The sequence below is a fragment of the Trematomus bernacchii genome, unplaced genomic scaffold, assembly GCF_902827165.1.
Source record: "Trematomus bernacchii unplaced genomic scaffold, fTreBer1.1, whole genome shotgun sequence".
Lineage (NCBI taxonomy): Eukaryota > Metazoa > Chordata > Actinopteri > Perciformes > Nototheniidae > Trematomus > Trematomus bernacchii.
In genome coordinates this window covers 14,797,057-14,822,553 of record NW_022987739.1, presented here as the reverse complement: position 1 = coordinate 14,822,553, position 25,497 = coordinate 14,797,057, and the positions used below count along the sequence as shown (strand labels likewise).

At 39.8% G+C, this 25,497-nt stretch overlaps 1 protein-coding gene across 1 annotated transcript in view; it reads right to left on the bottom strand.

The window, feature by feature from the left end:
• The window catches only part of pde4ba (phosphodiesterase 4B, cAMP-specific a), a 142,425-nt gene that overhangs the window by 16,261 nt on the left and 100,667 nt on the right, over positions 1-25,497 (bottom strand). The gene's annotated exons all lie outside the window — the stretch shown is intronic.

Below are 25,497 nucleotides of genomic sequence, written 5' to 3'. Positions count from 1 at the left end.
GGAAGTTACTGTGTCGGACTCACAGCTGTCAGCAGAGTGGAGTAGGAAAGTTGCAGACACACAGACAAGCACACACACACAAAAACAAAACGCACTCTCACATTCTGAGGCCCTCAAGTCATTTACATGAAGTCAAACTCCTAGCAGGAAACCAAATACCCCCTCACCCTCACCACACAGACGCACTTTACACCACCTCACAGGAAACAGACACCTGTAAATCTACACATGTGAAAATACAGATAAGGCCGAAGCATACTTTTTGGGAATTCATTTTCAACTCTCAAAATGACATAAAAAAATACTGTACGAAGATAATCGACGGATAATTTGTGTAATCACAACCCCATCTTGACTATGGACAGTCACCATATATTGTTTCTTGAGCTGAGGCACCAACTTGTTGGGCCTATCAGTTTCGGGTGGGACCCCGCATTAAGTTTTAATGAGTTCATGCGTAGTCGATAACATTTGTCATTTTGGTTTGGTGAATAAAGGAAAGGTGTGGTTTTGCAGTGCCAGTGCTTACACAGTCACAGGACCAACCACTGAAGATATGTAGCCCGGATACAAAATAACAGGAACTGTCTTAGGTATCAATTTTACCAGAACTGAACTGAATATTTCCGTAACTTTAAGCAGCCACAGTGTGTTTGCTATTGTGTGGTTATGCATTGTGTTGTTTTTTCTTTGTAAAGCATTTGTTTGTTCTTTTTAATTTAAGTCATACAGTATAGCAATAATTAAAGTTATTAAAAAAGTGGGTAAATTACTGGTTATCGTATTTCATTATCACAATCATTTTCTTTTTATGAATAATTGATTCGTAAATACAATGTCAGAAAATAGTAAATAAAAAGTCTTCAAATGTTGTGTTTGATTGAAAAATGTAATATACAGTATTCTGGTAACTATCATATAACACAAAAAGGAAGAACAAAGAAAATCTTAACACTGCATTTTTTAAGGGAAGTTTATTCTAACCGCTTTTTTAAATAGTTGCAGAATGATTAGTCATTAAATCCTAATTTGTTCACCTTCATGTTTCATATTAATTTAAATAATATATAACATTTTGTCTTAAATAATGCAGCATTAAGTGATTGTAGAGCAACACAAGTAAAAGACATAATCCAATACTTAAAACAAAATTAAAACAACTAAATCACCATAACTAATCAAAGATAATATACATGTAGAGACAGTATGGGTCAATTTAGCCTAAACCTAAATGATAACAAAGAAGAAAAAATAGAATGTTAAATAAGAATGTTCTCCAGGTCTTTTAATAGAATCCAAGTTTATCTAAGTTCAAGCCAATAATATTTGATAGGTAGATCATTTTTATTTAGCCACTTGCATGACTACAAATGTAGTTAAAGACTTCTCCTAAAATATTATTAACACACGAGTGTGATTATGACCAAAATCAAGTAAGGGTTGAAGTCACTGCTGACACATTTTTGAATGAATATAGAGTCAATATTACAGTCCTGATCCTATGGTTGATGTTTTTCCACTATAACCTACAACTGTGTGTCAAGGTTACACACACACACACACACACACACACACACACACACACACACACACACACACACACACACACACACACACACACACACACACACACACACACACACACACACACACACACACACACACACACACACACACACACACACACACACACACACCACACACACACACACACACACACACACACACACACACACACACACACACACACACACACACACACACACACACACACACACACACACACACACACTCTGCTGCCCCTGCATTGTGTGTACTCCTGGTCTCCTAGCTGCAGAGCACAACATGGCAGCAGGGTGCGCACTGCGGCGACCTTAGCGTGGCCACATAGAATGTGTCCCCTGCTCTGATCTCCTCGCCATCAAAGGCATGTGCCTGTTTGCTCTCCCAAACATGAGAGGCACCTGGCACTCTGCCCACAGCCTTCCCTCACTCTGGTGGGGGGGAGTGAGAGAAAGAGAGGGAGTGTGTGTTTAGTTTAACTCCACAAGCGTCTGATGTCAGAACAGTTTACACTCATTTGAGATGTTTCCTCTCCGTACTCTCAGCACTTCTGAGGTGGTTTGTGTTTTTGCAAAGCATAGCAAGGTCCTTCTCATCCTATGGAACAGTTTTCTTTGAACTTTTAAACTCTTATGTGCGAATGGTGAGCTTGTTTTTGTTATTCTATACTTATGAGGAGCAAACATGCAAGAATTAGTATTGAAAGTAGGGGGGAGTTTTTTCTCTCCCCAGTGTTTCAGAAGTTCTGCTCATTCTCTGGTGAATTGCAATCAAAGCGCATCCAAGGCGACTCCCTGAGCATGACTTTCTCACGGTTGAATCATCTGTACACCAGATGAGAAATTGTGTGATTAAAGTACCCAGTTCTTTGTTAAAAATGAGACAAAATGTACAATAAAAACTTCTGCAGAAGAACATTTATGTAACAACCAATAACCAAGCTTTAAATTCCATACTGCTTACAAAGAGCGGAAATTTAAGATTATGCTAGAAGCAGGATAACACATTCAGTAAATCAGTTTACTTAGGTTCATCTTTATATGCTAATACATAATAAATTCAACAGAAGTAATACCGCTGATAAGTGTTTTTATCCCTTTTTGCAACTGTTAAACTTATGTGAATATGTGAAAATGATGTGAATACTTAAGGAGTTGGTTCTTTTCTGCACATGCACATTGCCAATGGTTTGTAATCCACAGATCTACTGGTGTTGGTAGTGCTGTTAGAAATGTAACAATATGCAATCAAAAGAAGAAAAGTAACTAAAAAAACATTGGTTTACTTTTAAACAATGCTGTAATCAAACGTTTGAGAAAAGAGAAGGGACAGCATTCAGCATTTTTTGTTAGACCTGAAGGAGACACAAGCATTGGCTACAGCTCGGGTTTACACATCTGGCTGGCGGTTAGCCATAGAGTCAGATAGACACTGTGTTATTCAGAACCGTTTGCCATACCAAACTGACAGTAAGACACAGTTTCAAGCTGTAATATTTTCACAAAACTACATTGGGTTTCATTTTGGGGCTGGAGGATGCTGATGTGATCAACATAGTGACTTGTGTTTGTGTGTGTGGTGGTGAGGCTGCATCAGGGTAAAACTGAATAGATTTATTGCTTGAGCTCTTAACCACGTTCATGACTTTGATTTTAAAACCCACAAAAATGGGTAAAGAGCTGTACAATCTTGCTAAGTGAGTCGGGACCTCACACTGGTCACAAGCCCAACTTCTTGAGGGTCCCCACAAACTAAATCCATTCTCTACAGAAGGTAGCTGCCAGATCCACTTAACTATGGCGCTTGTATAACAGTCTTACTCTGATCCGTTTTCACTCCACTCAGTTTACCACCAATCAAATAAAAAACTAAGAATTGATGTACTAAGCATTGAGGCATTAGATAATAACTTGCACCACTTCTAATCGAAGGGTTTACATACTTCCCTTCAGAGGAAAATTGGATATTAATGACCAAAAAGTTTCAACTAAAATCTTTGCAAAGCATTAACTGGCTTCACTGTTCCTGAGTTATTTGTAATTGAATGACATCATTTGATAGATTCTGGGAAACATCTGCAGGGTTAAAGGGTAAGACTATCTATATAAATAAGGTTTACATTTAAGGACAAGATGATTGAAACAGAAATGCCTGTAAAGGGTAGGCATTTAACATTTTTGTCTCAAAATGTCAAAAATGTAATATATAAAAGATTGGTGCTGGATACAATATCCATTCATTTTTTTACATTTGTCTAATTAATGTTTGGTGTAGGGGAAAAATAAATAAATAGCAATATGATTTTTTTTAAATGTACCACAGAGTAATTGAGAGGCTGATTGTTTTCATGCTGATGCTTTAATGCTTTCATCACTGCATCCAAATGTTGCTTATACAAGAAAAAAGGGGATTTAGGAATTACAGTTAAACACTCCCTGATTGTTAGCGACACATACATGCTTTTATATTCCCACTTGTTTTAACAGAAGGGACATGTTGCTGCATACCATCAAATACTTAAGTTACAGCAGTCTGCTCTGTGTGATCTCATGGCCTCAGACGGACTAAGGGAAACAGCATACAAAAACACACACACACACACACACACACACACACACACACACACACACACACACACACACACACACACACACACACACACACACACACACACACACACACACACACACACACACACACACACACACACACACACACACACACACACACACACACACACACACACACACACACACACACACACACACACACACACACACACACACACACACACACACACACACACACACACACACACACACGTTAAGAGGGGATTTCCACCGCCTCCACCCCGATACAAGGACCTTTCTGATCAGCGCTCAGATCTACAGAGTCTGTCCCACAGGGGCAGACCGGAAAACACGCAGAAACACAGCTGAACTGTACATACACACTAATTATGATGTTTCATTATTGCACTCAGACACAAACATGTACTTTCCAGCTGAGGGAGGCCAAGCCATGGTATATCAAGAGTCAATATTCAGTTTAGTTTATGACTCACTAGCAGGATAAGAAACAATATTTCCACCAGAAGTGAACTAAAAACAACAAAAATGTAAACTGTTCAAATAGAAACTAAAGACAGTTTTGACACTTAAGTCACCATTATGGATATAGGATGGTATGAAGTATGAGGTATGGATGGTTTCTGCAAAAACAACGACATGTATTACAGGTGTTCCTCTTAGTGTGTCTATCCATGAGTCATTGGTTGTTTTTCTTTGACTGTCTCTCAGATCAAGTTAAAAGAGACACACATTTTTATGTTAGATTTTAATCAAAATATGAATGTTGTAGTTAATGTATGTCAAAAAACATCTTATTTTATTTGTAATATACTAAGCCTGATTTCAATAGCATTTCTAAGTGTATGACGTTCTGTGGATTTATTAACGCAGGACTTTATGTGAGGTTTCTTCTCTCCAGCAGCCAGACACACACACACACACACACACACACACACACACACACACACACACACACACACACACACACACACACACACACACACACACACACACACACACACACACACACACACACACACACACACACACACACACACACACACACACACACACACACACACACACACACACACACACACACAAAAAAATCACAACACGTGTACATGTACAGGCATATGTTGTTATCAGATTGAATGTGCCCAAGGACGTCATACTAGAGGACTTGAAGCGTGTGTGTGTGTGTGTTTTTGTGTGTGTCTTTGTGACAGCTGCATCTGTCATCCTCCTTTGGGGATAGTCAGTTTCCTGCCTGTGTTGTGATGCTAGCTGCAGCAGAGTAGGAAGGCTGCAGTGCACTTTCATCTGACAACGTCTATATGGTATTGTGGAGATTGGAGGTTAAATCAGCAGAGCACTTATGACCACAAAGGCTAAGACGTCATTTGAAGACAATCTCTCTTTCATAAATGAATCTTCCTTTTTTCTACCAATGTATTGAGTAAGATGTCTTTATGTGAAACTGTTAACAGACCACAAACACATAAAGAGAAACCATACTTATACGCATGCAGTGCCAGGTTCTCTAACAGGGGAGACAGAGTCAGAGTGTGACATCCATTGCTTTACAAAATAACTGGGTATCTGATCCCTGCAGGCAGTTACACAACACTTCCTAACAAAGATCAGAGGGCAGCGCTGCTTCTCCACTCATTACAAGCCAAATAATGACTTCAAATGCACACCATAGCATTGATCACTAAGAAGTATTGTGAAAAGTGGGAAGAATTGCGGCCCTGATTCGTGAGATGAGTTAAACATTTCTGCTGGGTTCTGAGAAGTGACTAAATGACATCATGACTCTGTGTTTCATTACAGCTCATTTATCTGATTTACAGGGAGGCGGAATACAAATAATGTCTCAATAGATGGTATCAGGATTTTGTTGCCCTGCGGTTGTGAATAATAAACAGAAGGGAAGGAAATAATGACTGGACATTATGTTGCAATGGAAGATTTGAACACTGTTCACCACTTGTGAATTTGCAGCTTTAATGCAGTCATGGCCGGTTAAAGCATCACAGTAATGCAGTGTTGGTAAAGCATACTGGGGCCTTTTTCATGTGGTGACCCTCCAGAAGCAGCAGTGGACACATTTTGGACGCTGACTGACTGATTAGGAATTCAGATTTGTTTTAATGTGGCATTAGGCTAAAGTATAACTGCAACAACTTTTCAAACAATACTCATCTCTGTATGTCAAACTACACGTTTGTATATTTGCTCTCTTTCCATTAAGCAAAACAGCTTTCATGTTTTCTGCTGTAGCCACTTGGAATAGTTTACAAAAGTACATTTAATGAAGGAAGCCGATAGCGAGCCACAGTGAAGGTTTCTATTTGATTATCGTTAACTTTGCAGCATTGTGTGTTTTATTCTTGTTTTGTCTATTTGACTTAGTTTGTATTGTTTTGTCTACAACTTGTTATGATGTCGCCTTGGCCTTGGCTCACTTGCAGGTCACTGTACCAACCTCAAATGGAGGTTATTGAATAATTTGGAGTTTGGAAAATACTGTACATTTTTTGCCAAAAGTTAAATGAGAAGATCTACACATCATGACATAGCTGTCCTGTTTAAAGACTAGTTGATTAGCTTAGCATAGCATAATGGCTGGAAACTGCAAGGGGAAACGGCTAGCCTGGCTCTGTTCAAAGTTTTAAAAAACTCAACTGTCTGCATTTTCTAGTAAAAATTGTATATAATTTAATACATTTAGAAAAATGTAAGAACGACAACTTCAAATTTGTTTGTACGAGAGTTTAACATCATTGATATAGATCAAAAGAGAGTGAATAAATGCTTAGCACAAAATGTAGAACAATTGGTTTTAAATCAAGGTTAAAAACTGTTAAAAAACTTTAATCGGAAAATGGTGATGAATTTAAATTGTGTTGAAGAAATAATTTACTTTATGTAACTGCCAGCAGGAAATGTTTGTTCGGCTATTCCCAGGTTAGCTTGTGGCTGAAGTCAATTCTGATCACACCACACACACTCCCCTTGACATACAGATGTACACATTCCTTTCTGATTAACTACAGAATTCAGTGGGAATACAACACGGAAAGCCATAAATCCATGTAGCATGCAAAAACTCCCAAAGGGTGGACAGTGATACCAGATCCCTTACAGAGTCTTTGGAATAACAGCGGAAATGCTCTGCCGTGTTAATCAAACTGTCTCCAGGTGGAGGGAGAATAGGAGAGTTTTCATGTTGGGAGAATTTTGTTTTAGAAAGTCCAGTATTTCATAAGGATTTTAGACCGCACACTTATGGATGGGACTATAGGACAGGATGTATTCTTCTTGAGAAGTTTGGGGTTTTGAAGCCTATAGTGCACACATCATGCAGCATACAGCATGCGTGTGCACTGTAGACGCTGGGAAGGACATTATTACTGGGGGTGCCTAAAGTGCTCATGCATGCTGTTTGCACTTTAGGCACCCCCATCTATTTCCATCCAAGAGAGTTTTGGCATCTGTTTATTTAAGTCCCATCAAGACATATTTTCAAATTTGATATACATTTTTAAAATAAATTATCAATTATAACGGTAAAAAAAGCCCAGTTCACCGAAGCCAAAGTTGTCCAGACACCAAACATATTCAATTTACAATGACATAAAACTAAATTACAAATATGAGCCAATTCTGACATATCCAATATTTCTTGGATAATCATGTGAGCTTCCTGTAATTTGTCATCTGTAATGATGCATTGAGGGACTGATGATAACGGCAAATATAAATGATTTTAACCTAGACTTAATGGGGCTTCAGACCCAACTGAGACACACAGAGCTTTCGTCTGAAAGAAAAATATATTGCTTATTTTCAGTTATGCCTTGCACATAAGACCATTGACACGCACACACGCACGTACGCACGCAGACAGACAGACACACAGGCAGGCAGACACACAGGCAGGCAGACAGACCACACACCCACACACACACACACACACACCCCCCACCCCCCCCCCACACACACCACACACACACACACACACACACACCACACACACACACACACACACACACACACACACACACACACACACACACACACACACACACACACACACACACACACACACACACACACACACACACACACACACACACACACACACACACACACACACACACACACACACACCACACACACACACACACACACACACACACACACACACACACACACACACACAGACAGAGAGTCTGACATCACAGGTTCCTGATGTGCGTCTTCCTCTCTCTTACATACAGTACAATATCCACTGCTATCTGCCTGGTCGTCATGTTCTGTTGTGAAAACCTTAAATGTTTGTTCCTAAATCTCTCTTATTCTTTCTGATAAAACAGACATACGTCAATGAGCCAGTTTGTCCGTCCTATCAGCACTCTGTGGACCTGTGAGCGTAACACCGTCCTGTCCTTGAGCTGCATTCTCACTCACTCTCTCCATCTGTTTTGACTCCTGCTCTCATAAACACACACATATTCTTCCCCCCCTTTTTGCTCCTTCACACCACAGTGTTTCACTCTCTTACTCTCTGCTTCTATACACTCAAACATGTGTACACATACACACAAACACACAGCAACAGACCAGGCTTTGTCTGTGTTACCTAGGTTGAACTCCCACATGGGGAGCAACAGTACAGACTGGACTGAATGGGTCTCATTGTCACGCTGTCTGGCATTAGCCTGCGGGTTGATTAGCATGGATCAGAGGAGCCATGAACCCATTTAGCCAAACTTCTGTCGCTGTTTGTGGGGCTTTTTTTGCTCTTTAGGTTTCAAATAAGCTTCTACAGTTATGATTGAGGTTTTTTGTTGGTGCAGGGATGAATCTGATGTCAAGGGTGAAGAGATATTTTCTAAATCATTAGGAAAGGCTTTGCATAATCAGAATGGGCTGGCATGCAGCTGCTGGACCTGATTCAGCTTATAAATCAGGGGGAAAAGTTTGATCAATTACCTAAACTCAATTCTTATGAAAAATGTTGTGACTTTTTTTTTACTACAATGGGCTACTCCATACCAGAGGTGGGAAGTAACTAATTACATGTACTCAAGTACAATTTTGAGGTACTTCTACTTTACTTGAGTATTTCCATGTTATGCTACTTTATACTTCTACTCTACTACATTTTAGAAGCCATTATTGTACTTTTCACTCAGCTACATTTATCAGACAGCTTAAGTTACTTTACAGATTTAGATTATTAGCAAAGCATTATTATTTCAAAAAGATCTAGTATCTAATATAATTATAGGTTAAGAAATCCAGCAGCAGTATATCAAGTAGATACAAAATACCGTAACCAGCTGTTATAGACACCTTATGAAATTAGCCATTAAGCATAATGAGTACTTTTGATACTTTAAGTATATTTTGATTCCGATACTTTTGTAATTTAACTAAAGTAAGATTTTGAATGCAAGACTTTTACTTGTAACAGAGTATTTTTACAATTTAGTATTGCTACTTTTACTTTAGTACAAAACTGAGTACTTATCCCACCTCCGCTCCATGTAATACATGTTGTGTTACATCCTGAAATACAGCAGGCGCAGCAGCTTCTGTGGCGCTTCTCAACCAGGGCTCAGATCACTTTTACAGGTTTTGATTTCCAATTATGAGGAAGTAAACAACCTTCAGAGGCTTGGTTTACGTGGGCTCCTTCCGTTTCTTGGCTGTATCTGAATAACAATTTTATCGAGGCCAAGCCAAAACATAATTTGGGTCAAAACACTTGCCAAGATCAAAAAGACTGTCTTATTAACATTATCTTGTCTTCTTTAGATGGCAGGCCTCTTAATGGAGTCAGGCAAGGTTGATCCAGATTGGGACGGAGCAGGCACAAATGGGGTGTGCGTGCAACGAAACATCAGTGTCTCCAGAAACATATTAAGACCAGCTGAGACAATCCTCAAACAAACTCGACACAGCATGCCTTCTCATGATGGGTAGGCATGGTGTCTCAATGTCTCTGCGTCTGTGTTTATGTGTATCCCAAACAATCTAACAAAATCTAATTGAGCTAATAAAGACTATTGGCAACAAGGTTGACTGTGTTTGTTCATATTGGCACAATCAAACCTCCTGATTGAATCAAGATTAAATGCATGTTTCATCCAAAATACAACTTAACAGACATGTGGCATCACGGTCTTGTAGGAATTTCAGAAAAATAAAAGATATCTTGATCCTACTTCTGCCAGAACATCAACAATGTGACCGCAGAGTAATGATAACAAAATCCCAGTTTGTCTGTATTGTTTTTTTGTTGATAATAATCAGGAGCAATTGAATTGAAGTGGGGGTATTTTATTATTGAAGTCATCTTGAAAAGGCGGCTTTCTGTCCTGTTCCACAAAGAGGGTGTGGTAGCGGTGGTGTTTTTTGGCATGCTGGGGGGGGGGGTTTGCTTATCCAAAAACCCACAAACAAAAGAGCGGGTCTGTGAAGCAGAGAGCGTTTGAATCCATCTGCGCTGAGCTGAACAGGCCTGCTGGCAGGGGAATACTTCAGGGGAAGGGCAGCAGTCTACTTTATGACTGTGCTGACGTCAATGGCATAATTCAAATACTTGCAGAGTGCATGCTTCCAGCTTTCTGAACCTGCACTCTCTTTCTGTGGCAGGCCGCAGCTAAAACCCGACATGGAATTCGACTCTAGTCAAAGTAAATAACAAAACAACAACTGGAATGGAGTAATGTCTGGCTGAAATAGCACAAAGCCACATGGTACTGATTTCCTAGCCCGTCAGTTGTCACAAAGGACGGCTGACAAGTCTTTGAAAATGTGTTGTATATTTTCTAACAGAGACTCACATATTACTACAGTATAGTGCAGAACTTTGAAGCTCTAACTGATTCCAGGGAAGATAGGTATGAGGAAGTGCATGTGTGATTATAGTTTTATAAGAGAAAAAGGAAGAAGAAACCAAAATGAAATCATGAAACCCCTTTCTGTGAAGAGCTATTCTCTTTTACTGAAAGAGGGAAGTGACACAGATTTTGAGTGACGTGGGTGTTCTTAGCATTAAAGTGCAAATGCTTTTCAGTGGCATGCCTAAACTCATTTACAGTATCGAGGATTAAAATATCCGTAAAAAGTCATCTATCTGTAACTCGTTCTTAATTGTGTGACCTTTTTGTGTGTATGTATTTGTTAGACAAATTAATAATTAAGAAAACATATTTATGTGGTTGCAGCTATACATAAATCAACTACATAATTTTGTTAGAGTTTGCACATTTCTTGGAAAAGAGCATGACACAGGTTCAATAATTAATATAAAAAGAACATTTTATCGATATTTTGAAGCAAATGCTCCTTGAGCCCTGTGAAGTCTCTTGCCTCAGACTGTTTGCTCTTGACACCAGATGTGAAAGGTTTGTTTTCCAGAGTCTAAATGACATCATGTCTTACATTGCAGGATTAGTGAAGATGACATAGTTAGACACAGCCATGGTTGACTGCACACAGACTGTTAGCAGTCCAAAATTAGGTTTGTTCTTCCAAGAGAGAGAACTAATACTTTTTTTTCCTAGAGCCAATTTTATTTTGGCAATGGGTTTTTTGCACGCATTTGATAAAGCATTTGCAACAAACTAAGATGCTTTTAAAAAGGCACAAAAAAACGAATAAGCTCAACATATTTTTTGTCAAATTTAGACAATATTGACAAATGGTGCATTTAAAGCAGTGTTACATTATTATGAACAAAACCTTATCTATCACAAATAACTAGGTGAAACGACACAGGTGATCATTTCTGAACCAATTGCTTTGTTTTGAAAGTCCTGCTGACTTAAACAAGTTAATTCTAATGATAAAAGTACTAAATCAACAAGCAGACTCAAAGGTGATGCTGAATAACTGATAACATCATTATGACTCAACCAACCCTGCATACACAAACACTCATCAACACAACCATGTGGGTCTTTTCCTAAAACTCAGCTCTGGATCTCCCTCGGCTGGGAGCCACGGGGAGTCTGTGCCAGCGGGTATAGAGAGCTTTGAGTCGGGTAAACACTTGGCACTACAGCTTATTTATGACACTGAGGATGTTTTGAAGCCAGGGCCAGGCCTGTCAAATCTGGCCATGTTTCAACACTGGGATTACTTTCAATTGAACAACAAACTCACCACTACTAGATCATCAGAGGCTTATGTTTGACTTTAAATAACTGTATGAAGACAGAGAGGCACAAAGAGACGGTCACTCTTTGGAAAATTATTCCTTTTGAAAAGCTTGTGCCAGCTATTCTGAAAGCCACTCAGTATGGAAACCTCCAACCCTCTTTTGGGAACCTGACTGACAACTGAGAGTGTGAGGGCAGGAGGATGGGGAAATGTGACCTAATGCTGGCACCTTTCGATTCCTTATTTGAGATGACATGGCTATCAAAACATGCAGAGATGCTACACCAGTTATAGATATCTAGCTAAACAGCAGGCTGCCGACTGATCTCAAATCTATAGAAGCGGAGAGTTACACCAAGGCACTGAGCTAGCTAGCTAATACTTGTATACTTTATATTTTGTATTAGTTTATTGAAAGGGACAGTGCGAAGTTAGTAGACATTTCTGAGTAAGCCAAGAGGATATTTTTTTATATACAATCCCAAGACAGATGTTGTAAAGTTATCATATTCAATTTGTGGTCGAATAATTAGTAAATCCATCAACTCTATTTGTACTGTAGCAAAGTTACAAATATCCTAAATAGCGGAAAAAAATTCTAAAGAGGTACACAACTGTTACACTTCCTTTGATTTGGGTTTGTTAAAAATGATATGAGGGTCTGACTGTTTATGTTCCGTCCTCTGATGGATGTCAACTTCATTTAAATTATTCAAGTTACATTATAGCATTTATTGGTGATATTTTTGAATTACATTATTCTAGGAAGAACTTCACACACAATATAAAATGATGGATTCAATAATAGCTGGTCCAGGGGTCAAGCCATTGCAACATCAGGAACAGGTACTTTATAGCAATCACACGCAATGCCCAATATATTTACTCTGTCTTTGTAACATAACAAGTTAAACAGTCTACCACCCAACAACTTTGCATAAGCCAGAACGTCCTGTACCATTATCTTGTTAACATCACATTATAATAAAAGCAATAAGACATTGCAAAACAACTATTACAAGCAAGACAAACAGAGTAGGACAAAGGACAAAGAGAGCACAGGAGTGGCATTGACATGAGTGTACCTTTCCTTCACATGGTGGTAATGAACTAACATCGTATGCAACACATTTCTAGTTTCCAAATAGATTTCTCTCTTCCTACAGTATCTGTACCTCGACCCATGTCTCTTTGAGGGTGCCTATTCATTTATCATCACAAACTAAAAAGAAAAGACAAAAAAACAAATTCCTGGACGGGAGCAAAGGACAGAGCGTATCATTATTAAAGAAATGTATGTAAACCTTTATAGGTGAAGATTAGAAATATACCAACAACAATAACAGTGTATGACATTTTTTTGTTTTGTTTTGGGAGGAATGTCAAGACGTCCTTCTCTGTACTCTCATCGAGCAGCGACAATTAGTCTTTTAATTGACTTCTCAATCAACAGAAACTTCAACTAAGATCGGCAACTATGTTTATACAATCATTTAAGCCATTTTGTAGCAAAAAATAAATAAAAAACATACTGAGTAACAGATGTAACATTCCAGATGGCAACCTGTGTTAATAATTCATTGAGTTATGGTTTAAAATGTGAATAATAAACTTTCTTATTCTGTCTGGTATCCTCAACAAGTTTAAAAAACAGCTTTTATTTTTCTCTACTTCCAGACTGGCTATATAACCCAGTCCGCAGTGAGTAAGAAATGACACTACTATGCATTCTCAGACAAACATTTACTGTAACCTGTATGATACAGAAGCTATGGTAGAAAATATTATTAACGACGTCACCTTGTCTCCAAGAGTCGTATCATATAAACAACGGTAAGATCTGAAACAGAGCAGGAGACCAGGCGGTTTGGAGGAGGGCCGTGATATTCCTCACCTCCTCTCTGAGAGCAAACATACAGCTCCTCACATCACACACACACACACACACACACACACACACACACACACACACACACACACACACACACACACACACACACACACACACACACACACACACACACACACACACACACACACACACACACACACACACACACACACACACACACACACACACACACACACACACACACACACACACACACACACACACACACACACACACACACACACACACACCACACACACACACACACACACACACACACACACACACACACACACACACACACACACACACACACACACACACACACACACACACACACACACACACACACACACACACACACACACATTTGTCAAAGTAGACAGGGTTGCATACACATTACATTTCAAAGTAGCGAGTCAGTGTTATTGGCAGGGAATAGTCAAACTAGAGAGAGGACACTTTAATGGCTGTTGTGGTTTAGTACTGGGCAGTGGTTCCCACTCTTCTTTTGAACTCCGGGGTATTATGTGTCACACATAGTGGAGATGATGATGGTAATGTTGGACATGCAGTGTGGCTGCTCGGAAGAATTGCAATGGAAGGAAATGAAGGGAAAGTAGCCAACTTTCTTTCTCGTCATCTCTTTTAATTATTATTATCGATTAGACTTAGATACAAATAAGTACTTGGTAGCGTCAGGGAAAGCTCATGTTTTCAGTTGTTGTGGTTATGGTGTGAGGAAACCAGTTATTACAAAAACTCAAAAAATGTAACCCATTCAAATCTCAGGTGATTATGTCAAGGTCAAGTGATGGGAGGAATTGTACTACTCTGAAATACTACTCTGATGAAATGAGCTTCAGATGAATTCAATACAATTAGACATCCATTGTTTCAGAGAAGAAGCATTCACTTAGGGAGTTCATTTGTGTATGCTTTCTAAATCAAGGTTTTAGGTTTTGCTTAAAGATGAAACACAATTGAGAAATCTTTCAGGACTCATCTATTTGTCAAACATTCGAAATACCTTTAATCATCAAGTCTTGAGTCCTAACTCGTAAAAATAAACAACTAGCAAATGTACTTTACGTTTGCTGTACATAACACAAAATGCAGGACAATCTGCCGCAGTCCCATTAGTCCTGCCCTTACTCGGCCACAGCTCATACAAGAGTTATATGTATGAGTGGATCATTGTCCAGAATCATAACTTTAATCTGTGAGGGGAACACTCAAAACAGGATGTCCATTTGGGGTACAGTGCAACACACACTATAGCAAGAGAATGAGAGAGGAGCACTCAATGGAGAGCTGAAGAGGATAATACATGACCCGAGGTTAAGTTCATATGACACAAGAGGGTCCTCCACATAATGAGCTGTCCCCCTCATAAATGAGACACATTGTGGGTAAAAACAAGCAAACTGACACCTGCCATTTCATGAAAAGATAGCAAGCCCTGTAAAATATGAATGAATGTCTGTAGCCGGAAGTTTGGGGTATTGAGCCATGAACACAGAATCCATGGTTTATTTTCTAACTAAAACTGATTCAAGACAAGCTTTTTGTTTCTCTGGTTTACTCACACATTAGAAATTCACCGTTGAAAACATTACATAAAATCTGATTTGAATCCAGCTGGCATCCAGCAATTGTTGGTGAAAAAAAAAAAAAAATGCATTAATTGGCAAACTAATTTCAACAATATGCCTCTCCGTACATATCATAAAACTGGACAAACAAAACATTATTATTCCATTACATGGAAAGATTAGCTGAATTGTTAAATAGATAAAAATGAGTTCCATCCCTAACAACTATAACAGTACAATCCTGCTTTTGCATTAATGCATGTGTATGTGTAATAATAATCTAACGATATAATAAATAACAGTATAGAAGTGAACATTGTACTGCATGGGAACTGCATGACTTTTAAACTTTTAAAATAGTAGCTCAGTGTGGTGTTAGTGCTATTACTTGAGCAAAATATGTGAATTATTCTCCTGAGATGGTTGTGGTTATGAAACACAATGTGACCCATATCTCATACATCACAGTAATCCTGAAAGACATAGCCCAAGTGTAAACACAACAAACTTACAATGCTTAAATGCATGTGTTGCTAATCAGTGAAAAGTATAGCTGCAATATTTTAGTAGTTTGCACCTTCAATAAGGGAGGGAAAAATGCAAACTCACAAAGCTTTCTTTCATCAGGTCATTATCAGTGTGACTGATGTACGGACACATATTGTACACACATATACACACAGCCAGACATAAGGAAGTAGTTCCTGGGTACAACATACACATTCCAGTGTAGAGCAAACAGTGCAGGTCTGTATTTTTTCTCAGACGGAGAGGAAGAAGGTAAAAAGTCTTATCTGCTATCCCTAAAGAACAGACTCTTCTCCCTTTACTGATTTCTCTGATGATACACTGTACAAAAGCCTTTTATACGTGACCAGCCAACACCTTGCACAACACAACACTGGATACACCACTTAAAGCCTTAGCCTGTTTAAACTCAGGAGATGAAGTGTTTACACAGGTATGAAAAAGTTGCCGTTCGTGTGCACTTGGTCAACTTGCACATTTTGTACTGTATGTGCTGATTCGCACTATACAGTACATCTCACTGACAATGAGTCATAAGAGAGAAACCTGAGTCTAAGTACACCACTTTGCCTGTGTCCTCGTTCCACGTAATGACACTGTTGATGTCTCATTTGAAAATGTACAATCTCATCTCTTATGTAAATTATTCTCTAAATATTGTTTGAGTACACTTGTTGACGAACTCACAAAGAACAGATTGCGGTCGCTGATAGCACCACAAATTGCGCATCATCTGCCACGGTTCAAGGCACAAACTAAGAGATGTTGGACTCATTATATTACAGCGTAAAATTGGACTATAAAGTGTATTAGTGCAGGTCGGTTAAATTCCCTTTTTTTGCATCTGATTACAATTAGCCATTTGGCAAAGTGAGCTTATAAATGTGCTTCAGGTTACTTCAAAGGTTGTAGGGGGGGCAGAGTCAGTCTGAGCCAGAGGTTTTGTCAGAAGGGGCTTGCCAGAGAGCCTCTTCCATCCAAACCTCCCAAAAGCAGTTGGGAGAGAGGAAAGGGAAACATTTAAGCGCAGGATTTGGGAAAGAAGGGAGGTAAATAAATCATTTTTGCACATAACAACCTTTCAATAAGACACTCTGTAAGGATTTCAATGCAAAAAGGAAGTAAACCCTAAACACATCATCACCGTATCTCCTCATCAGTCAAAAATAATGTTGATGCAATACTACCAAGACAGCTTGAAAGGAGAGAACAATCAGAGATCACATCGAGCCAACAAATGTACTTAATATATCAGGAAATATATAGCATCTCCTTTTCCATTACTTAAAACAGGTCCACACCACACTGCTCTGTAGGAGTTAATGCTAACATCACAATGCTAACACGCTCATGTTTAGCAGGTATAATGTGCACCAAGTTCAACATTTTAGTTTAGCATGTTAGCATGCTAGCATTTACTAATTAGCAATGAACACAAAGCATAGCTGAGGCTGATGGGTCATCGGTATTTGATCATAAACCAAAGCTACAAGAAAAGGGTGACCGATGAATGTGTGTACCACATTTCCTGACAATCCAGGCAAGTGCTGTTGGTAGAGCCGGGTTCAAGACCATACTGTATGTGTGAAACCAGCCGTGAAACCAGCCGTGAAACCAGCCAGCAAGGTCATAGATGAGTTGTGAATGGAGCAATAACAGTTACTCTGTTTTCATGCTGGGGTTCGTGACGCAGGTCGGGCCCTGTCGGCTCTTTGTCTGCCTGTCACGCCAGAGGAACTAATTTGTCCCCGGAGAAAGATGAGTGAACTGTTGTAGAATAAAAAGCCAGTGGGGGGTTTCTGAATACCTGGGCCTGTGTGTAGGTCTGTGTATGTGTGTGTGAGGAAGTTGCTGCTGTCACAGTAGCCTGTTCCCTCCTTAGTGTCATAATCCTGCGCTTCCTTCGATGGACAGAAAGGTATCACATAGGCAGGCAGGCGAACACACACACACACACCATGCATTTACATTCATAAAACAATCACACACTTGTTTTAGATGAAATCACTAGTTGTGTTGCTTCATGTGTATACATCAGCAGACACGCACATCCAGAGTGGTCCTGCAAAGCAAAGTTTGACGCATTTCTGGACACAAATCTGGTGCTCTTCCTGCGTCTGATTCAGAAAAAAAGACGCCCCGTGGTACATTACACTAGCCCTGCCTTTTAGTAAAGGTTTAAGCTGATATATAAATCAAATTAACTTGTTGAATTGTATTATATTATACTGAGAGGCGTTTCTATAAACTTGTCCACTGTAATAATATCAATGAGGGTAGGCCAAATAACAGAAACACCTCTCTGAATAACAAAGAGATACAATTGTTTATTATTAAGAAGGGCTTTAAGTCTTTAAGTTGAATTATATGATCAGTTTTCCTGCCTGAGTCCCCACCCAATTGTATTTGTTTGTTTGTTTGTTTGTTTGTTTGTTTGTTTGTGAGCAGCATTACAGAAAAAACAACTGCTTGATTTTCATTAAACTAGGGCAAAGCATGGGCCGATTGGAACCCATACAACTTTGGACCCCAGACCCAACTAAGGAGCATGTGATTGGCCTTGGTGGAGCTCCGCCCCCTTTGGTTGACATTGTTGTTCTTCTGCAGTTCATTCAATTGTTTTATAAAATACTCAACCCAATAGAATTGTAATCAATACTTCATTGTGAAATAATTGAAAAATGATGCTCTTCCTACATGAGCCAGGCTGACTGTCACAGGCTGTTGCTATCATTCATTCAGCTATTGTTATAGTAAACACACACACACGCACACACACCCAACCTGCATAAGGCTCTGAATCTTCCACATAGTCGGTGGATAAACTAACACACTGCCTGGCAAACATCTCCACGCTACTTGTTTACCTTGCAAAGCTGTTGCAGTAAATCAGAGGGGAAAATATTCAGCAGATATCACACCCTTTCCTGTCAGTGGTCTAAGCTTTTACAGTCAGAGAAACTCAAACCCTCTCATCATCACATTAGTTCTGTCTCCAAGATTTCCCCTCCTTACCCTGCCCAGTGACCAGACACTCTGCCTCAACACCTGCAGCAGATTGAGTAGGGGTTGAGAAATGTTTAAAGCCTCCAGGGGGGATTTTTCTTTATTTAATGGAACTAAATCATATTTTTGGCCTAAAATCTGTCTTCAAACCTTCATACTTAGCAAAATAAGGTTGCTCTACTAGGTCATATTTGTGGGTCTGCACAGTAGCCAGACCTCTCTAGTAGCCCCCCTGAGGCTATTTGAGAGCACAGGAGCGGGAAGTAGTTAAGATTGCAGGTAACACAAGACACCCTGGGACATAAATACTGAGACTTATTAGCTACCAACTCAGAGTGAAGCAGCGCCAAAAAAATGTTTTTCTCACAATTGAAGAAGGCCCAGAAGAGAGGAAAAAAAGAGAAAGAGGAGGGGGGGGGGGGGGGGGGGGGGGGGTTACGGAGGTAGAGCATGGCTCTGACCAGAATAGAGTAAGGGTTGGAGGCAAAGAAGGGAGTTGCTGTCATGGCAACTGCTCATGTTGGCATTTTGTGGACGTGCACAGCTGAGTGTGAGGCGAGAGACAGAGTGAGAGGTTGACAGATACTGTATCTGTGACATTTAGGCATGGTAGCCCTGCTATAATTCCCCATTGAACTGATGCCATATCAAAACCAAGATGCTGGCAGCAGTCCAGCATTACCTCAACAGCTAAACGTGGTGTGTTGCCCCTTAGGGAATGTAGATGTTATTGCTGAAACGTTATTTTAAGGTCTCGATGTAAGCATTAGTAAATTCTTATCAAACCTTTCGTTGAACAATTATTGAGTTAACAGCATGCAGATGACAGCTCCACAGTCGTCAAATTCTCATCACTGTACTTTTGAGATACAGCCTCATTTCAGTAAAGCAATTTCATTTATTGTGCATTTAATGCTTAATGATAGTTCATCTATGTGCCATTTTCAACAGAAAAATAACACACTTAATGCCAGATATTTTCTCTTGAAAATAAATAGTAAGTAAGTAGTAGGTTGACGTACATAACATTTCTTATACTCAAGATAGACCCCGCTTATACGTAGTTGTAGCACCAACCAAATATGAGTTATAGATCAGGCCTTGGGTGTAAAGTGGGGGAGGGGTCAATAGCCCCTTGCCAAACTTTCTACCCCCCTACTTCAGGAGCAATGGCTCAGACACACCTATCTCCAAACGCAGCCTTAAGTAGGATCTTAACTACACACTTGACCCCCTTGCTTGGCTCACTGACAATTTTGAAACTCAATTTGATATCCTCTTCACACCTGTTACGTTTCTTGATTGCATCTTGCATGGTTTGCAATGCTATCTGGTGACAAAATCCTTCCTCAGACCCAAAGACAGAAATATAAACACCTGGAAAAGTACTCAACACCTCTCATGTGGTAGTTCCAGGTAAAGCATGTCTCCAGGAGCTGATGACATGTGCTCCTGGAGACTCACACAGGTGAGTACCAGCATCGCAGGAGCGTCTGGTGATCACGCATTGCTCTTGAACAACACGCATGTTCATACATATACACTTGTGTTAGTGAGATGACTACACTGGTCTCCCTGGGAGATATTCTCTTATATTTGGAGTCTGCTCGCTGCGTTGTTGAAGAGCCGCAAACAGGTGCACCTCTGAGGAGGACTTATGCTACTGGAACAATTTGGCTTTAGCTTGAAGTGTCATATGACAACCTATTATAGATTCTGGTAAATAAATGCCTGCATACACATAGCCTCTTTGTGTCTGTGTGCGTTTATATTATGTGGTGGAAAAGCACATAGAAAAGCTGTGGTTCTGCATATATCTTTTTAAGGACGTCTCTGAAGCGATGCACATTTCCTGCAGCATACAGTGATGATAACCACATGATCACCACAGGAGCAGTCTGGATGTTTTTACCAAAAAGAAAACGTTGACAGCCGACAGACAGCACGTAGGCTTTTAAGATAACTGTTTAAATAGATAACATAGAGCCATAATACAAATGTGGTGGAACGAACAGCAACACTCTCTGTGTGAGTTCTATGCATGGTTGAAGTGCAACAGATTGCACAACATTTGTGCTTTCAAGAAAACTGGAAATAATATATTATTTTAGACAACTAAAGTAGCAGAAGCTAGTCAATGTATTTTCATTCCGTATCAATTCATAATTCTTCCAATTACACAGCCTTCCTCTGGCACAAATATGCTTGTTTAGAACAGCAAAACCTGAACATTTTGCTCATGTGTTGTCGACAATAAAGATTACATTTTTTGTATTGAAATTAGGTTTTTCAGCGGCATAATCTTGCACTACAGTTACTGATGGAGATTTATTAAATCTACTAGGTCAGCAAGATGGGTAAAATCTATATGACCCACCAATCCTGATGGTAGAGGTTTGACTTTTGAACCGCTTGGCTTTATTAATTGCTTATTAATTTATTAGTTTACTCAAGATTTAAGTGAATGTTAAACAAAATAAAACAACGGTACACACTGTCAGTCATACTACAGTAATAAGAGGGGGAAAGGGTCCTGTGACAGGATCATCTGTTTAGTTTCTCTGTTTGCTTTTCACATAAGATCCTTCAGCTTCTCCTCTCCAGCTCCATATCTTCATCATATCTTCTCCTGACTTATCTTCCTCCCTCCTCAAGACAAACCTAGTCTCTCCTGCCCTCTCACCTCATCACTCCACATCTCCTCTTTTCATCCCGCCTCCTGTTCTGTCTCTCTTTTCCTCCTCCCTGTGACCTCCTCAGTGCATTCCTGCACGCACTGGGACACTGTCAGGTGCACAGAGTGTAGGGTTGATTGAGGCTCCCATTGAAAACATTCATAAAGAGATTGATGAGGTTCTTTTAATCCATCGCCCTTTGAAACCTGCTGCAACAGATGAAACTCATCGTATACATGTTTCTGAGCCTCTATGAAATTATGCAAGAAAGAATATGTTTCTCGTTCTTAACTGCAGCCAAGAGCAACAAAAATAACCTTTTCCTGGTTTGACTCCAGCACGATCTTAGGGGATTTTGCACAACGACTGATTCCACGTAGGGCTGCACGATATTGGAAAAAACGGACAATGCGATTTGTTTCCCCCTGTGATATACTGTATATTGCGATATGAAAACATACAGGAATTGAAGAAAAGACAGTTTTTTGTCCGCAAACCATCCTTTCTTGAACTTTAATGCTATACAATTGGTATTTTTTTAACTATATTTAACCGGATGAAGGATTTTAGTCATGGACTTCTGGATCTTAAGTTATCAGAGCAACAAGCTGAGCTCGGTTATCCTGCTGTGATCTGATGAAGAATGGTTGTGATTGGTGGTTTGCTGTGCATGCAGAGCCTGCATGTCACTCACTCAAGTACCCCTGACATGAGAGCCACGCGAGTTTTGCTTTTGTAGCAAGCAGCAAAATAATTGTAACATGACGTGTTTGAGTTCATTTGCCTACTTAATATCGCAAGTCCTAAAAAAAAGCTATTTAAAAAATCGCACGTCCACGCGATGTGAATATCGCGCATGCGATTATCGTCACGACACGATATATCGTGCAGCCCTAATTCCACTTCAACATTTTGGGAAAAACATGGAACTGCTGATGAAGCATGATGAAAAGCAACTCATTCTAAAAAAACACAAATATCTGGACCAAATCCCATGGCAAACCGCCAGTAATGGTTGAGAAGTATATACAAAGTGAACTTGTTCAAACTATCTAAAGTCTTATCTGATCTACATTATCTGTGTCATCACCCCCTTCATGCTGTGAGAACAAAAACATTGTTGTTCAGTAGTTTTCCTGCCTTCTATCTCAATTCACGATGTACCTGTATGAGGGAACAAATCTAAGTCACGTAAAAAAAGTGTCGGAAAATCTACGGGATGTACTTAAAAGAGTTTTGCGAGAGTTTATAAAGTCATGTCTGCCTTTATTGGATAAATACAGTTGAGGATCAGAGATGGAAGAAGTACTCAGATTTTGTATTTCAGTAAAAGTGGAACTATCAGACTTATGAAGCAAACTTTAAAGGGGTTTGTCCCTTTATTGGATAAATACAGTTTAGGAGAAGTATGGTTTTCAACCTCAAGTGGGGCTGGAGGAAAAGTCAGTAACCCCAAAGTTTTCAGGGTACATCCTCTGGGAAATAAGAATGTTTGCACCAGATTTGGTATCTAATGAATCAAGGGAGAATGTGTTACTCGCAGGATAAAACCTTGACCTCGCAGCGCCTGCTGCACTCAAGGGTAAAAACAAGTGAGAGGCCTAACATATTTTGAATCTGTGAAACTCCCCCTCAGCAAACAAATAACTTCCAAAGCATTGATTGCCACAGTTAGAAGCAACACTATTTGTATCAACTGTTGTGCTTTTTTATTACAAGCTTTTACCTATGGCCAAGTTAGTTCAGTAAAACCTTCCTGGTTAGATTAAGAGTCGTTCATAAGAACTATGGCGCGTTTCCACTACACGGCCTCGCTCGGCCCCGCTCGGTATGGCTGGGCCTCGTTAGGACTGGCTCACTTTATGGCGCATTTCCATTACAGTTTAGGAACTGGGGCAGTATCTATAGTAACGCAGTGTAGGCGGAGCCGTGACGTGATCTTCAGAGGACCCCAGAAAAACAACACAGCCGTTAGCTGTTAGCACTCAGAGCTCACAGCTCCTCATATATGTTCAGAAACTAGACAAAAGTTAAACAAGTACAAACCACAGACTGCCTGTGTCATGCTGAATACAGTCGCTGCTTTATTTATGTCTGTATAGGCCGTTGTTGTGAGTGTGGACGGTCGGAGCATATACTGCGTTAGCTTAGCCAATCTCCATTTAGAACACACGCATTTTAAAAGGTTTTTTGCCTGCCGTCTGTCTGCAGACTTGACAAAGCATTAATTCATGGTTTTTACTAACCGGTATCAGTATGTTGTTACTTCGGCATCATTTTGAAACGTGTATTACAATTAAATCACGGTCAAATATGTCCATCTTGTTGTAGTTGTTGCCCCCTTGCCAGCGACGCTCTCTCTAGTTTAGCATACTCAGCCCGACTCAGCCTCGTTGTCTCTGGCCCTAGACCCACGATTTTATGAGGCCAGAAAAACTGTGAATTAGGACCCGCCGGCCGGTACTAGGCCAAGTGGAAACGCAACCAAAGACGGGCCGCTGACGTCACAGCCCTCTTAAACCGGGCTGCGCGCTGTAGTGGAAACGCGCCAAAAGTGTCCATCCCCTAAGCCCTGTGTATGTTCAGTGTTTTTATAACCTTTTGCATAACTATTTCACATTGTTTAAATACCTTTCACCTATGCAGTTATCTCAGAGTTATTTTTTAGTATTGACCAAACACAGGCTGCTAGCTTTGAAATAATATGCAGGGCTTATTTGGGGGGAAATGTCATGGGGGGGCTGTTCACATTATAAGAAAACACCAACACAATGGAAAGGCACAATAGGTTTTAACAGGCAACTTGCTGACACCTTTCCACATTACTGAGCTGCCAAACACAAACACATACAGAGCCTATGTGACAAAGGTCGGGAGAGTTCAAGAGCCCTTTGCCTCCCACATATCCTGTATGACAGCATTTCATCACAGAGGTCAACTTGACCAGGAAGTCAGGTCATACCTCAGTGAGGTTCTCACAGATAAAGGCAGAAGAAATGACACAGAATACTTCCTGGCTCTGTTATAACACCGTGACACAGAAGAGCTGCGTTGGGTCAGTGGATATGTATCTATTGGGTGGAATTTTTCATGCACATGTGCGAGCAGAACGCACAAACCTATTTTTTGATCGTGATATGATAGGAGCTCTGTATAAAAAGTGAGCCAATTTTTCAGTTTTCATTGTGAGATTCAATAAACAGAGTATTGAAAGACAATGAAATGTATGGACCAAATAATAAAGGTTACATTCATATGACTTTAAGTCCATATAAGTTACGAATGATACTAACAGTGAACAGGTTTTAACTATCTATAGTCTTATCTGATTCACATTATCTGTGTCATCTCCACCTTTGTGCCGTGAGAAAAATACAGGGTTGATCAGTATTTTTCCTGCCCTCTGTGTCATATGAGCAAGTTGTCAAGATGCATGTGTACGTGGGAATACATCTAAATTACTTGTCTGCCAAATGATTCCGATA